This window comes from Lathyrus oleraceus, chromosome 1 (genome assembly GCF_024323335.1).
Source record: "Lathyrus oleraceus cultivar Zhongwan6 chromosome 1, CAAS_Psat_ZW6_1.0, whole genome shotgun sequence".
Lineage (NCBI taxonomy): Eukaryota > Viridiplantae > Streptophyta > Magnoliopsida > Fabales > Fabaceae > Lathyrus > Lathyrus oleraceus.
Window position 1 is genome coordinate 79,734,736 of NC_066579.1, and position 15,930 is coordinate 79,750,665.

Here is a 15,930-nt window from a genome sequence, read left to right on the forward strand (position 1 = left end):
TCCACTCTTCGACCTAAAACCACTATGGATCCTAGATGTAGAGTCGAGTGCTTTATTGCTGATCCAACGTTGTCCGTAACTGGATAACCATAAAGACAGTTGATGGGTACTCCACAAAGCATGCTGAGGGACATGAGTGACCTAGATGGAATTTGTCCATCCTGCATAACAGGATAAATGTCTATGGGCCCAATATTGAACTGGACAAGGATGACACGGTCTATGCCTTGTGTTCAATATAGACATAAGGGTAAAAGGGTAATTATACACATAATTATTATCACAGAAGGAATTGTCAGATCACTTGACATTTTCGTGTCTTGGGTAGCAGTGATGTGTTGCTAGATACCGCTCACTGTTTATTATGTTAAATGCGTGATTTAATATAATTGCCAACGTCACGAAAACCTACAGGGTCACACACAAAGGACGGATTGATGAGAGATAGAGTAACTAAGGAATATCGTAAGGTACGGTACCCTTAAGTGAATTATAGAACATCGTAAGGTACGGTGTACTTGAGTAAAATACGAAATATGGTAAGGTACCATGGGCTTAAGTGATTTTGGGCATATTATAAGATATGGGCCAAAATACACTTAAGTGGGATTTTTAGCTTGAAGCTCACACAAGTGGTTCTATAAATAGAACCCTTGTGCAGAAGCAAAAATTGCGGTTGCATTATTTTCGTTTTCTCACTCTCTCTCTCTCTCTCACTCAAAGCCTTCATTCGTACCAGTTAGCACTGAGATTGAAGGAATCCGTTCGTGTGGACTGAGTAGAGACGTTGTCATCGTTCAACGTTCGTGATCGCTCCGTGGATCTGCATCAAAGGTTTTGATCGTCACAAGAGATCTGCACCAAAGGTTTCAATCGTCACAAGAGGTAAATATTCTATCACTGATCATGACCATTCGTAAGGATCTCTAAAGGAGAAAATTTTAATTTCCGCTGCGTTTTGGACCGCAATTCTCCTTCAATGAGGGCCATTCACCTCCCTCATAATTCCTTATAAGCCCTTTATAAATATACTAATACACAAATAAATACAACTAATACAAATAGCAAACCATTGTTAAAAGAAACACTTCGAATGTAAATACACCTTGGTAGTTAAAAGAAAACAGTTACAAAAATTGTCCTCTAAAAACCTTATAAGAAAGACACAAGTGTATGGAAAAAAAACTAATACAAATACTAAAACAAAGTAAAAAAACACTTCGAAGAAAATTACCCATAGGTAGTTAGGAGCCAACAAGTTTGGAGAATTTTCCTCTAAAAACCTTACCAGAAAGGCACAAATGGTTCCACTATCCACTTGTAGAAGGAACATGAGTGCTTTGAGGACTTATGCCAAAAAAAATTACAAGATAATTTAATAGGATCTATTAATTTCTCAACATAGTACACTTTCGTATGATAGAAAATACTCATTACACAACTTTTAACCCAACAAAATTACTGAATACTAACCATTATCTAAACTTCTTAATGGGTTCTGAAGAAACAAAACATTGAGAATAGGAGAAACAAACACATATTTAATTTGTAGTAGATTGATTTACAATATAGTACTTAAGATCACACACAGGTTTGTTACATAATTTTTTGTTCAAGATCATTAGAACACCTAGCTTATTGATTATTGGACACAATTACATGAGTAGACTATTGGAACATAAAACATAAAACTGAAAATTGAAGGTTCAACAATGGTGGAAGAAAAGAAGATTGAGGAAGATGAAGTTGAGAGAGAAAAATAGAGAGAATAGAGTAATATTTGGATGAGTATGTATTTTTGCATTAACCTTGAATTGGAATGATACAAATGTATTTATACATTGGGAATAAAAGCTACAACTAAAGTGACTCTAAAGAAAATAAAATCTGTTAATTTTGGGAGGGAAAAAAACAGAATTTTAATTTTCAATTAACACACCACCTCACTTTAGTTGTTCCAAGTCCACCATGCTCAAGCACTTCTTTAGCCTCTTGAACACATCATTTGTCACACCCTTTATTAACAAGTCCGCAACTTGGTCTTCGCTTCGGCAATAGCTCAATCTAAGCTTTCCATCACCAACCAATTCCCTCAAATAATGAAACTGCATCTCAATATGCTTGCTCCTTCCGTGTGCAATCGGGTTCTTCGCAAGATTTATTGCGGAAACATTGTCTACAAACAGTGTGGTGGCAGCATCATCACCACATCCCAATTCCTTCAATAGATTCATAAGCCACATAGCTTGGCACGCACCTAACGACGCTGCAATATACTCGGCCTCACAAGAAGAGAGTGCTACAACCGATTCCTTTTGCGAACACCGAGAGATTGGTGTACTACCAAACATAAAGATGTACCCCGCCGTCGGATTTCGATCATCTTATCTCCGCACCAATTGGAATCGGTGTAGCCAAGTAAATTGCACTTATGCCCCGTGCCCGATGCGGGAAAGAGAATTCCGCAACCAAGAGTACCTTTCACATATCTAAGGATCCTCTTGACCGTCGCCAAGTGAGACACCTTCGGTCTCTCCATGAATCTACTCGCAATACCGACACTAAAATCCAAATTCGGTCGCGTATTGCACAAATACCGTAACGATCCAATCGAGCTCCAGTAAAGCGTTGGATCGACATCATCCTCCTCATCACTTTTGCACAGCTGCACTCTAGCCTCACAAGGTGTAATACAAGCATTACAATGCTCCATATCACACCTTTTCAAACCAAACAACGCCTTGTGTAGCTTGTAATACTTCATCTCTTGATCTTTTATCACGAAACCGGGTGGCTGCCCCACATAGACCTCCTCAACAAGAGGACCATTCAAAAACGCAGATTTGACATCTATTTGGTAAGCCATCCAGTTATTGCTATGCGCAATACCAACAACCAAGTGAATAGTCTCTAATCTAGCCACTGGTGCGAATACCTCCTCATAGTCTATACCTTCTCGTTGCAAGAACCCCTTCGCCACTAATCGAGCTTTGTACTTGATTACTTCACCTTTGGGATTTGCTTTAACCTTATAGACCCATCGCACACCTATCGGTTTCTTTCCAAGCGGTAAACCGGCCAACTCCTAAGTATCGTTTTTCTCAATAGATTCCAGCTCGTCTTTCATTGCACATATCCACTTAGGATCACTTAAGGCTTCTTCCTCATTTACCGGTTCAGATTCGGCCATAAGCGCGAAATGAACAAAGTCACCATCGTTATTCACTTCGTTATCTTGGAATCTTTCATAATCTCGGAGTCTATGAGGCAAGGCTCTTTGCCTCACTGGTCTACCATCATTAACAACATCATTTTGCGCTACTGTAGGTGCTGGTACAGCTGTGTCATTAGCCTCAGGATCAGAGAATTCAAAAAACTGTTGCTGCTGCAAATCTTCTCCGTGTAACCGGTTACTGCTATTTGGGTAATCGGTTACTGCTGCATTTTTTGTGAGTAACCGGTTACTGCTATTGGGTAACCGGTTACTGCAACATTTTCTGCATTTTTTACTTCATCAAAAGTCACATCCCGGGTTATGACGACCTTCTGATTTCTTCCATCGAACACCTTATACCCTCCGGTAGAGTGATATCCTACAAATATCAGCTTCTCACCCTTATCATCCAATTTCTTCCGAAGTTGATTCGGTACATGGCGATATGCAATCGATCCAAAAACGCGCAAATGATTCAAATTTGGTTTGAAGCCACTCTAAGCCTCTTCCGGTGTGAGTTTCTCCAGCTTCTTAGTGGGACACCTATTCAACAAGTATGTGGCTGTAGACACGGCCTCACCCCACAATTCCTTAGGCAAATTCTTCCCACAAAGCATACTACGCACCATGTTCATTATTGTACGATTTTTTCTCTCGGCAGACCCGTTTTGTTGAGGCGTATAGGGAGGCAACACCTCACGCACAATTCCCTCAAGATCACAAAACTTCCCAAACTCACTAGAGGCATACTCACCTCCACCGTCCGTTTTGAGAATTTTGAGCTTCCGACCGCTTTGGCGCTCCACCATTGACTTGAAATTCTTGAAAACTCCAAATACCTCATCTTTTCTCTTGATAAGATATGTCCAAAGCTTCCTACTAAAATCGTCAATGAATGTAACAAAATATCGATTACCACCATAAGTCTCTACTTGCATCGGTCCGCAAACGTCGGAACATACCACCTCAAGTAAGCCTTTGGTTCTTCGACCCGCATCTTTGCTAAACACATTCTTGTGTTGTTTAGCCTTCACACATTCCTCGCACAATTCAGTTGGAATACTAATGTGTGGCAGCCCCGTTACCATTTCACTTTGTTGCAACTTTCTTAGATCCCTAAAATTAAGGTGGCCAAGACGGTAATGCCATAACCACTCATCTCTACTTTCCGCGGTAGCTAGACAACGATGCTCCATAACCTTTAACTCAACCTTAAAGGTTTTGTTGGCAGCCATCGGCGCTTTTAGAATCAACACACCATTTGAATCCAAAACGCGTAAAATCTTGTCCTCCAACCGAATTTTGTATCCTCTTTCAAGTAATTAGCCAATACTTAAAAGATTACACTTAATTCCCGGTATATACAAGACATCTTTGATCCTCGAATGTCCACCATTCCTTTTTCCGATCAAAACATCTCCTACCCCTTCGGCGCTTAAAGTGGTGTCGTCGGCAAATTTGACTTTACTTTTTGCCGCTTGATTGATTTGCACAAACCAATCTTTTCGACCCTTCATATGTGTTGAACAACCGGAATCCAAGTACCACTCATCTCTCCCTTGGACTCCATCATGAACGGTAACCAACGCATTTCGATCCGAATGCATTTTCTCGCTATTTTCCAGAACGGTACAGCTGCTGTCCCGCAAACTGTCACTACAGTAGCTGCTGCCCGGAACATCCGTAATGCCATAAATCCCCTCCGTGATCATTACTAGAAGTGTGTCCTCATCATCTACCTCTTCCCTAGAAACCTTGGCTTCATTATTGTGATTCTCGTTCGATTTACCACGACACGAATTTGCAAAGTGTCCAAACTTTCTGCACTAGTAGCATTGCACCTTACTCACATCACGCTTCTTGAAACCATTTCTATGACCATTATCCTTGGAGCTACATTCACCCTTTTCACTCGTCGAATGCTTTGAATTTTACGAATCATTTAAACCAAAATTCTGAAAATTTGATTTACCTCTCGCCGCAAATTTTCCTTTCGACCTCTTATTCTTCTCATTGAAACGCGCTTGCAAAGCAATCTCCGTTTTGGCTTTGTCGGTGCCTCTCTCATCCATCCTTTGTTCATGTGCCTCTAACGAACTTTGCAATTCATCCTTGCTCAAAGTTGTTAGATCCCTTGATTCTTCAATAGCCACAACTATGTTGTCGAAACGCGATTTGATTAACTAACCGGGTAATGCGCGTAATGTAGTCGTTGATCGTTTCTTTATCTTCCATTTGTGTTAACTCGAATTGTCGCTTGTAAGTTTGTAACCTTACAACCTTCGCTTTGACGGCACTGGCATATGCTTTCTCCAAGATTTCTCATGCTTGTTTCGCCGATTCACAATCGCCAACCTTCTCGAAATTGTCGTTATCAACACAAGAATGAATCAAGAATAGGGCTTTGTAATCCTTCTTATTCTCTTCTTTGTGTGTAGCTCTTTGAATGTCGGTAGCCTCTGCCCCTAATTGTGTAACTCCATTGACGACGATCTCAAGCACCTCTTGATAACCAAACAAAACCATCATTTGTTCTGCCAATTTATCATAGTTCTTCGAATCAAGAATCGGGAGATTGGTGGGAATTCGATCATTGGAAACGGTTGTCATTGTTGCAGCGGATTAGGATCGATAACCAAGACTCTTGATGCCAAATGTTGGAACATAAAACATAAAACTGAAAATTGAAGGTTCAACACTGGTAGAAGAAAAGAAGATTGGGGAAGATGAAGTTGAGAGAGAAAAATAGAGAGAATAGAGTAATATTTGGATAAGTATGTATTTTTGCATTAACCTTGAATTGGAATGATACAAATGTATTTATACATTGGGAATAAAAGTTACAACTAAAGTGACTCTAAAGAAAATAAAATCTGTTAATTTTGGGAGGAAAAAAAATAGAATTTTAATTTGCAATTATCATAGACGACATAAAATTAAGGTTGAGTGTCATCGAGCTTTGTCTCCTTGTAATGATAATTTAGGAATTTGTTAACAAATTTAAACGGACTAGAAAACTTAAACATTTGATCACCTTCAATTTTATTACCATTTCCATTTCCATTGATGTCTTTATTGTCAATCAACTCCAATCTTCTATTTACCCTAGCATCATGTTGAGGCACACGTGTTGGAAAATTTGGATTTCTTAGGGCTAAAACTTGTTGCGAGGACGAACCTCCACAAGATTGATGTAAATTTGATGGGTGATATTGATTAGTTGAACTTACCATGGGTGTGTTTCCATGTTGCACTAGATTTATTGATTTGGCTAGTTCCGTGTGCAATGATATAGCTAACCGCGAAAAATCAATGTTTTCAACTAGATTGTTGTTGTTTATATCGTCTCTAGGCATGATCTCACTAGAAGGATCTCGAGCTTCACCAGCGCAATGAGGGCAAGACGTTGGTCTCCAGCTCCCGCTTCTACAAACTTCTTCAAACATGTAAAACAAAGCCGAAGACGGGTGTCTATCCGGACCCTTGACAGTATATTTCAAACTTCCTTCCGGACACATAAAAATGAACGACCATAGACAGGCCATTGTTGTTTTGAGGGCCATTGTTGTTTTGAGTGAAAGCATTTCCACGACTAATAGCATAATAGTGTGCGACAGTAAGTGCAGAGAGATTTTTATTCTCTCTACTCTTTCTCGTCCCCTCGACGATAACTAGTCCTCCCTTTCCCTTCTTCCCATAACAAAAAACCCGCGACTTAACATAGTTATGAGGGTTATCTTTTTTGTTACATTTGTAAAACTTAATATCGTTAAAGCTTGGGTCACACTTGTAACGAAAGTAAAGAAAATTGTTATGAATCTGTTTAGAACATCTCATTATTGACACACGCATGCCCTGATCAAAACATATACCTTGTTGATCTTGTCGTGTTCATCAAGATATTTCTCAAGGTAGAGTGTGCAGCTTGAGCCATATAAAGAGTATGTCATATTCCATTCTTGAATGTTTCCTCCATCATCGTCACTCTCATCGTCTTCTTTTATCATGTCGATGGTAGCATGGTTTCCAAGTTTTAAATGATACTCGTCTCCACAAAGACTGTTTTCCATAGGATTAACACACTTAAACACTATAAATCCTCTTTGTTATATTATTTTTATAAGAAGAAATGCTCTCTAGTTTAAAGGTTATGTTTATTTGGGAAATATATTGACATACAAATAAAAAATATCAATGGAATATTTCAATTTAATTTATAAGTTGATTGGAATTGAAACGGAAGTGTTATTCTAAGCAGGTTATTTCATTAGAGAACATCTTATTGTCTATCCTATATCTGATCAATAAATGAATTCTCTTTATCCTATACTTCTTGGAGCTTATTAGTTGGAATCTAAAGAAATGTTTCATTCTGTAAATTAATGACTCTCAGTCGATGCTAATGTTACTTTAATTTTGTTCAATTATTCTCATTAGACTATATGCTAAATACTTTTTGTTTTTGGGTGATCATATCGATCTCGGCCGATTATCAGAAAGGAACCATGCTCCTCCACTACTATAAAAAGAGTCTTTCACTACGGTTTGAAAAGATATACGATCACAGTTGATCAACCGTGATAAGATAATGTGTGTGAGTAAGTATGCTCCTTTTCACCATTGGTGTTTGCCGCTGTGAGAAACTTGAAAGCGCGCTACATATCACCACAGTTATATTAAAGAACTGTAGTGAAATAGATAAAAGTCATGGGTTCAATCTCGGTCATACCATGGTATATAATATTTAGCACGATATTTTTCACTTTGGTTGACTCTCTCAATCGTGGTGAAATATTTTATTTTTTTAAAATATTATTTTTAAGCAAAATACATTTTTAGCCCTTAACTATACCCAAGGATTCAGATTGGTCGTTTAATTATTTTTCGTATCAGATTGGTCACTTAACTCTTAAAACGTGTCATGTTGATCCTTTTTGTCTAATTAGCGATGAAAAATTCAAAAATTGACCGCTAACTGCGTCGCTAATTAGACAAAAGGGACCAACATGACACGTTTTAAGAGTTAAGGGACCAATCTGACACGAAAAATAATTAAGGGACCAATCTGAACCCAAAGTTATAGTTAAGGCACCAAAAATGGTATTTTGCCATTTTTTAATATTTCATATATTTCTCTTCTTTTTTATCTATATTGTATATCATATTTACTACCACAACAGAATATAAACCAACAAATACACATATTTTTCTAATCAAAATATGACTTATATAACTTATAGTACTAAAATATGGTTTCAATATAGTACCAAAAATGTTAAACAATCCTAAATATTATATACATCAAATCCAAAAATTTGAAAACATATATTACAAACTCAATGTGATGACTCTGACCTATAAAGCGAATTGAAGTAAGATGACCAACGTGTAGAATGTCTTTAAAGTCTTCTTGTGAGAATGGTGTAGTGTCGGTAAACATCTATAAATAAAATTGAAGGAAATTGAAGATGACTTGATTTGAAATAATAACAAACTTTTATACTTGCGGTATAAATCATTAATATGTATTGTAAATATATATTTGATCCCAAGAATCAACAATACCGACAAAGTCAATGTTTAACATATGTTTCATGACATATAAACCACATTTGTATCCTCCTTTGTGTTTTCTCATCTAAAAATGTAAGCATTACATGAATATATAATCACACAAGTAATTATAGATAAATGAATGTTACAAATAATCCACTTACCAAATGCATACAAAATACAAGCCTTTTATTTCTGACCTCGTTTAATGTATTATGTGGCTCCACAATTGTATATATTAAAAACATTTTAAATATATTACATGCTAAGCTAATTACAAAGTCAAAGAAAACATTACTAACAGTCTTATAAAATATAAACTTACGTATTAAGTAGACGTTTCATCGTTAATTCAAGTGGTTTGGCCAAGAAGCAAAGCATAATTATCATATTCGTCCAAAGAGAGATGATGATCAATTGTCAATGATCACTGAATGAACATGGGCATAATTAATATTTGATAAAACATGGAAACTAACTATAATAGAGAATTTTTTTCTTCGAAATTACTCATGAATGGTTAAATGGCCCTAACTAATAGTATGTATTCTTCTCTTTTAACTATGGTGATATGAATTATTCAATCACTTTTGGAGAATTATCTATAAATCAAATACTAAATGGGTCGAAGAATTCATAAATATCCGATTGATTTGATTTTATACAAACACGGTGCAGGTACCTAAAAGGTTAAACAAAATTAAAAAGATAAGTAACTTTTAACATTAAAATCACTGATGTGCATAAATTTAAAATGGACGTTTATTAGAATAGAAGTTATACTCACATGCACCATAATTTAAGATCTATAATTTACATACTAATTTTCTTATAGCATCGTTAGAAGGAACCGTCCTCTCATTTTGGATATGGGTATGGGTAGTTAAACAACTTTCTTTTGTACTCACACCAACTAAACCAACTCTTTCAGACAATTCATCAACTTCATTTGTAATTAGTTGGACGGTTATACCCATCGGTGTCAACTCCTACATCACAAAAATAAAAGAAACACATAACACATAAACAACATTAATCCTATAACAACACAAAACACATTCGAGATACAAAAAACTATTTTCACATACCAAATAAAGCTCCTTTCATTCTTTCTTGTGGATTTCCCGCTCTTGTTGTAATTCATCTTCCAAATTCTTACCGTATATCTCCTCTGACTCTTTCTTTGGGTATTCACGATTCTGTGCTAATTTATCTTCCAACTCTTTCTTTTTGGATTCACGATCTTATGCTAATTTTCTTTACAACTCTTTCTTTTGGACTTCCCGTTCATGTGCTAACTTCTTGTCAGGGGGCTCGCCCACCTATTCCACTTATCCTGTCTTGATGATGGAGATCGACTGTGATCATCACTCATGGAGTCCTGATAACCCATTTGTTGTTGTTTTTCTTTAGTTAATAGTTCTTCAAGTTTCCTGTAACCCTCACGACACAATCTAGGGGGTATTTTCTCTTTTTTCTTCCTTTTTTTCCTGGTTCACTTTTAGCCTGTTATAAGCATAATAAAAATTTAAATTTGCATGGTTGAATCTATAAAGTATAAAAATAAAATTATTCTTCAAAAAATAAGATCACTACTAACTAAGAAATCAGTAGGACTATGATACTTGACAAATTTTACCCAAACCTTCTTGTCAATAAAGTTATACTTCACAGTTGGATATCAAACTTAGGTTTAGTAATGTAATCACACATGAGTTATGACTTAAAGCCCCTCCAACGCTCACCAGCATAAGTCCAAGTTAAATCTTTAAACTCAATTGACAATCTATTATATGAGTTGCAGACTCTTGTTAATTTAGCCAGCATTGTAGCACCTCTTTGTTTTTTTTTTTTTCCTATATAGTTTGAGTTTCATTTATATGAGTTTCATTTGTACTAATTTTATTTGTACGAGTTCCGTTGCTAGATGAATAGTCAATCTATGCTCAAAACAATAACAAAATAAAAACAACACCATAATATTAAATCAATATTAACAATAACATACAACAAACCCTATAGGGTTTAGCCACTAAACATCATCAACAACAACAACAAAAGCATAAGCGTTAATAACAACAACATATATAGGTACTATATATTCAATAAAATTCTCTTTGATTAAGATAGTAAGAATAATCACATATAACCCCATAGAAATAACAACATTGGTTTGTCCTTTAGCATTGGTTTGTTCATTAACAACAACAAAAACATAAACAACAAAAACAACAACATATATAGGCAACAAAAACATTGGTTTGTTCCTTAATAACAACAACAATAATAAAATAAACATCAACATATAAAGGCAACAACAACATTGGTGTGTTCCTTAACAACAAGAAAGCATAAACAAAAAAAAGACATAAACAACAACATATATAGACAACAATAACATTGGTTTGTTCCTTAACAACAACAACGTAACCATTCAACAACAATAGTAAAAACAACAACAATAACAACATCAACAACAACAATAATTCAAGAGCGATATTTTACTGTACATGCTTGGTAAATAAATTTTATGTACCAAAAATGTGAAGAAGATGCCAAATAGCTAAATAATGTGAGTTTCACCCTTCTTTCTTATAAGTTTCTTCGTGTTGCTCCTTCATTTTTCCTACGTGATTTGTTGCTTTAGACGTTTAGCCAAGAACGACAATGATAATAACGAACGAGTTAATGATGAAAATATATGATGATTGTGTGTTTTGTTTCGTAATGGAGATGAAAAAATGGTTAGGGGTCAAATAGTTTCTCAACACCGAATGTTTGTTTCCTTTCTTAAGGAAATGACAACTGAATTGACATGACAAGCTACCTATATTTCTTGAATAAGATTATAATCTTTCACCACAGTTTCCTAAAATAGACGTGGTAATATATGATTTATTTAATTTAATTTTATAAAAAGCCCCAGTTTTTAACCATTAATTTTTTATAGGAAAATATAGCACCATAGTTGGGTTAAGCAACCGTAATGATATCTAGTTTATTTTTTATTTTAAAATATAAAAAAGAACGACAATTATAGTAATGAACAAGTTAATGATGAAACAATATGATGAATGTGTGTTTTGTTTCATAATGGAGATGAAAAAATGGTTAGAGTTCAAACGATTTCTCAACGTTGAATGTTTGTTTCATTTCTTATGGAAATAAAAACTGAATATTCATGAAAAACTAGCTCAGTTTCTTAAATAAGATTATAACCTTTCACCACGGTTTCCTAAAATAGTTGTGATAATATAATATTTATTTAATTAATTTTTTTAAAGGAAAATATATCACACCGGTTGAGTTAAGCAACCATAATGATATCTAGTTTATTTTTTATTTAGAAAAATAAAAAAGAACAACAGTGATAGTAATGAACAAGTTAATGTTGAAACAATATGATGAATGTGTGTTTCGTTTCGTAATGGAGATGAAAAAATGGTTAGGGTTCAAACGGTTTCTCAACATTGAATGTCTGTTTCGTTTCTTAAGGAAATAAAAACAGAATATACATGAAAAGCTAGCTCAATTTCTTGAATAAGATTATAACCTTTCACTACGGTTTCCTAAAACAGATGTGGTAATATATGATTTATTTAATTTAAGTTTATAAAAATTCTCAGCTTTTAACCATTAATTTTTTTTAAAGGAAAATATATCACCACAGTTGAGTTAAGCAACCGTGGTGATATCTAGTTTATTTTTTATTTTAAAAAAATAAAAAAGAACGACAGTGATAGTAATGAACAAGTTGATGATGAAACAATACGATGGATATGTGTTTCGTTCGTACTGGAGATGAAAAAATGGTTAGGACTGAAACAATTTCTCAACGTTGAATGTCTATTTCGTTTCTTAAGGAAATAAAAACTGAATATACATGAAAAGCTAGCTCAGTTTCTTGAATAAGATTATAACTTTTCACCACAATTACCTAAAACAATTGTGGTGATATATGATTTATTTCATATAGTTTTATAAAAAGTCTCAGTTTTTAACCATTTAATTTTTTCAAAATAAAGGAAAATATATCACCACAGTTAACTTAAGCAATCATAGTGATATCTTGTTTATTTTTTATTCAAAATAAATTAAAAAGAAAGATGTCACTATAAAAAAAAGGTAAAAATATATTACCACGGTTGAAATATCCAACTGTAGTGAAATCTAGATTATATTTAATTTAAAAATAAATAAAAAAGAACGGCGCCACTATAATATGGCACTGAGATTTGAACTCATGTACTTTACTAAATTTCACTATGGTTGCTCTTTCCATCCGTGGTAATATGTTAACAATTTTTAATTAAAAATTAAATAAAAATAATTGAGTCTAACTTTAGAGATGTCACCATGGTCTTTCAAAGAACCAGGGTAAAATGGGCGTCGGAGTATATACTTTTTGTAGTAGTGCTTACGAGGATTATCATCCTAATGATGACAAGAGATCTCAACTACTAGTGGATCCAACGAATCTTCGAATTTACCATTAGAATACCTTTGTCTAATAAGTATACCTTTCAATCCAATTTGTCATTTCTCATATCTTTCAATAACTCTTTTTAAATGGAAAATTTAGAAAGAAAGCGAATCACACTCTTTGCATGTAAAATTATGTTTTTTGTTATCGACGTGATTCGGTCTTACAACTTCAAAATCTTTTTCCATGGTGTCAATATTTTCTTTAAGAAATGATTTTTTTTCTTTTGTGTTGACAGTGTTTTATACAAAATTGATTCATTGAGTAGTTCATATATTTCTCCTTGAGCATCATTATAATAAGAAGATGTTTCATTATTAACCTCTTCCTCTTCATCACCAGAATAGTGTGATGCCATCAAAGTAATACTTTCATTCCTTAATTTCCGAATCGGATGATGAACTCACTTCATTATCATCCCAAGAAATACATGCCTTTTTCGGCTTTGACTCTTTTCTTCCTTTGAAACCACTTTTCTTAGTGAGTTTTGGACAATCTGTCTTTGTGTGTCCTTGCTTTCCATATTCATGGCAAGTGACATTTTGTGTTAACGTAGAGACTTCTTTTTTTTTTCTTCTGAAAAAATTCTTCTTTTTGCAAAGTTTAAATATTTATCATTATTACCAAAAAATAAACCAAGCCTTTTTATAAGAAGCATGAAGTTCTCACCTTCATCCAGAGCATCTTATAGCTCTTCCCTTGAGTCAACTTTCAAAGCAATGGTTTTGGATTTCTTCTATTGAATCTCATATTTTTCTAGTCTCCCAAGTTCAATCCCATGCTCTTGAAGTTTTCAAAACAAAGATGTGGATGTCATAGTAGATAAACTCTTCTTTTCAGATATTTTCATCACATTTGGTTTTCATTCCCTAGTAGATAGACTCTTCTTTTCAATCTCATGCTTTTATTTTTAGTGATCACAATACTACAAATAATATATTTTATAACAAAGTTTTCACCTCAACCACTAAATACACGAGTTATAATTCCTGGATGCACCGTGTTTTAATTTTTTTTAAATACCATATATTCCCTCGGTTGGAATACACGGCCGATGGGAAAACTAATTATGGAGACACTACAACTACAGTTTAGGTTTTTATTTATTCAAAAATGGTGTCTTTCTTTTTATTTTATTTTTTATTTAAAAATTAAATGATTTATTCCTTCGGTTACACTACAAATCGAGTGGTTTGATACCCAGATTTTCCTATAAATACATTCATTCATTATGTCTTATCCTAAATCTAACTCATCTACAATCGCTTCAAACTCGTAAACATCATTATTTAGGATGGATTTCAAGATATATAAATCTTCAAGTTTTCTTAATTAGTTAAGAAATATTTCAAGGTTGTGAATTGTTGTTCTTCCATACACGCATGTGAGAAACTAATTTTACCAACCTTGAACAAAATATTTTTCTATTCTTGCAATCTATCTCACATAATGTCTTTGTTGTTATTGTTTTGGTTATTGTTGTTGTTGCTTTTTTTGTTTCCACGTCTTGCAAGACCATTATTATATTTTGGAATAACTTCTCAATTTTGTCAGTTAATGAAAATATTGAATATTCTGATAATATATTGAAAACAAAGTAGTTGTTTCACAAATTAGGATTTTGAAATTTTTGTTTTGAATAAAGTCCTTTGTTTGAATATTGTAGCACACAAAAATTGATGAATGGTAAAAACTTGAAAAAGGAACCAATACATGTTACTTTGAACTTTTTCCATTTACCATTTTCTGTAATATAAGTAATCTATTAACTCGATGGATTTAGCCACCGAGGAGAAAAGTTCATATTTTATTTTATTTTTTATTTATAAAAAATAACCTATTACCTAAGTGTTACTAGAGAACTAAGGGGAAAAGTAACATAGTGTTGTCAATAAATAAATTCTTCGCTATCCATTTATAAATCACAACGTTCAAGATATTACAAACACATCAGTCCACAAGAATCCTTTTACATCCATTAAGAATGCAAAAACCGACAATATATATCATGTAATATACATTATTAAACTCAAATATTGATAATGAAAGCATTTGGATTGAAAGTAGTGAAACTTAAAGAAGTTTGGAGACAATATCTGGGATAAATTGCAATATAGTAGAAAAAAATGGTGCAAGGTTGGTGTTCTTGCATAATCTTTTATCTTGTAACTGAAAAATTATTGTATTTATCTAACTTTTTTTATATCAAAAATAAATGCATAAAAAATCCATTGAGAATATATTGCATGCAAAAACCATTGAACTTTAAAAGCACTGTGTATGCAATAAAAATCCAACATTTGTTTTTCGTTGAGATTCAATGAAACGACTACCATAAATAAACATTTTATGACAAATCTTTCACCTCGCCCAACAAATAACGAAACTATAAACCCTGGGCGCGCCATATTTTTTATTAAATAAAATAAAATCTATTCACTTGGTTGCTTTCTAAAACTGAGGGACAAAGTAACTAAGGGACATGCTTGGAATCCTAACAATTCTAGTTTATATTTTATTTATTTTTTATTTTATTTTATTCCTTCAGATATACTAACAACTAAGGGGAAATATTACTCATTTTTTTCCTATAAAAGCATATGTTCACTTGAGGATAGAGACTTTGTGATATGTGTAACACTGGTTAAGTTATGATATGTCTTCTACTCTCAAATGGTCA

At 33.9% G+C, this 15,930-nt stretch overlaps 1 pseudogene; it reads right to left on the reverse strand.

Moving 5' to 3' along the window:
- Positions 1-6,150: 6,150 nt before the first annotated feature.
- LOC127092454 (uncharacterized) lies at positions 6,151-7,284 on the reverse strand (annotated as a pseudogene).
- Between the last annotated feature and the right edge of the window lie 8,646 nt (positions 7,285-15,930).